General features: G+C 37.9%; 1 non-coding gene across 1 annotated transcript; it reads left to right on the plus strand.

The window, feature by feature from the left end:
- The first annotated feature begins 1,261 nt into the window (after nucleotides 1-1,261).
- LOC111727247 lies at nucleotides 1,262-1,386 on the plus strand. Its single transcript, XR_002774845.1, has one exon. It is a non-coding gene; the product is annotated as a small nucleolar RNA SNORA11 (small nucleolar RNA).
- Nucleotides 1,387-1,804: the final 418 nt, after the last annotated feature.

Consider the following 1,804-nt stretch of genomic DNA (forward strand, 5'->3'; position numbering starts at 1 on the left):
GTTGTGGCGGGCGCCTGTGGTCCCAGCTACTTGGGAGGCTGAGACAGGAGACTCGCTTGAGCCCAGGAGTTGGAGGTTGCTGTGAGTGTGATGCCATAGCACTCTACCCAGGGGGATAGGTTGAGGCTCCGTCTCAAAAAAAAAAAATTTCTGTATTTCAAAAAATCATAAGGCCTTAATTTTATATTAAAATATAACTTTAAAATAAGTTGATATTGATAATTCAAGTTTATTAATTATTCAATTTATACTTATAAACTGCTTTTTAAAATTAAGTGTCCTAGAAAATTTAAACTTGAATTATCCCAAGTATTTGATATCCTCTATGAAGCTGTGCTTAAATGTTTCTTAAATATGATTTCTTTCCTTTTATCTTTCTTTCTTTTTCTTTTTTTTTTCAAACATGCCAGCCTCGGTGTATGTGGCCGGCGTCCTACCCGCTGAGCTACAGGTGCTGCCCTCCTTCCCTTTTTTCATGATATCATACTTGATCATTTCAGAAATTACAACATATGGCTCAGTGGCTAGTGAGGTTTGACAACCTGGGGCTGGTGGGTTCGAACCTGGCCTGCACCTGCCAAACAACAATGACAACTACAACAAAATGATAGCCCTTTTCATGATACCATACTTGATATCCCTTTTATCATGATATCATACTTGATCATTTCAGAAATTGCAACATATGGCTCAGTGGCTAGTGAGGTTCAAACAACCTGGGGCTGGTGGGTTCGAACCTGGCCCACACCTGCCAAACAACAATGACAACTACAATAAAATGATAGCCAGGTGTTGTAGCAGGCGCCTATAGTCCCAGCTACTTGGGAGGCTGAGGCAAGAGAATTACTTAAGCCCAGGATTCTGAGGTTGCTATGAGCTGGGATGCCACAGTACTACTCTACTGAGGGTGACATAGTGAGACTCTCTCTCTCAAAAAAAAAAAAAAAGAAACTGCAACATAATCATGGAGTTGAGGGGGAGAAATTAGAGAAAAGAATTAGTATACTTACAAAATAACTCCCATAGACTTAGTCTCTTCTACCCATGATCATCAGCTAAATAAATACTTCATAATGTACATAATTGTGAAAGACTTTAGTGATGAAGCAGATATTTAATAATTTTAATGATAATTAACTCTGAAATTCTATTTGAGGTATATATTTATCTATCCCACAGTCTGACTATGCCACTAAATTGTTGCACTTTTTTCTATAAAGCAGCATCTGCTTTGAGGACCAAGACAAAACTTCTTTAATGAGGGGTGTGGTCAGAACAAGGGGCCTGAAAAATGGCTCCTCTGTTTATAACATACCCAACAGGAATCTGGAGTCATTGTGATGAGGGGCACAAAACTTGTAATCTCCCTATGAATTCCCAACATGTGAAGAAGAAAAAAATAATGAAAGGTATGTGGTGGGTGAATGGCTGACCACTGTATGATTCTTTCAACTGTACTGTATGTTTGAAAAATTGCCTAATATACTATTGGGAAATAAAAAAAACTTTTTAAATAGATATGTCTTATAAAACGGTTCCTCAAAGAGTAAAGGATTGCCATATACAGGGAACAAAGTTTAGGAAGGCTGACTATAAAGCAAAACGGAGATATCAACAGTATAACAAGCTGTCCACTGTCACATCTTGTTTCTGTTTCAGTCACTACAAACTAATGAAGCTTTATTTGTTTTGATTCACTGAACAAACATTTGAGTGCTTGCTATATGCTATGCACTGCTAGAGGCTGGAAAAACATGAAAAGCTCACATTCTGGTTGATGTTGAAAGTGTGAAATTCCTGAGAG

The sequence above is a fragment of the Otolemur garnettii genome, unplaced genomic scaffold, assembly GCF_000181295.1.
Source record: "Otolemur garnettii isolate 467f Iridium unplaced genomic scaffold, OtoGar3 scaffold00098, whole genome shotgun sequence".
In the NCBI taxonomy this organism is placed as follows: domain Eukaryota; kingdom Metazoa; phylum Chordata; class Mammalia; order Primates; family Galagidae; genus Otolemur; species Otolemur garnettii.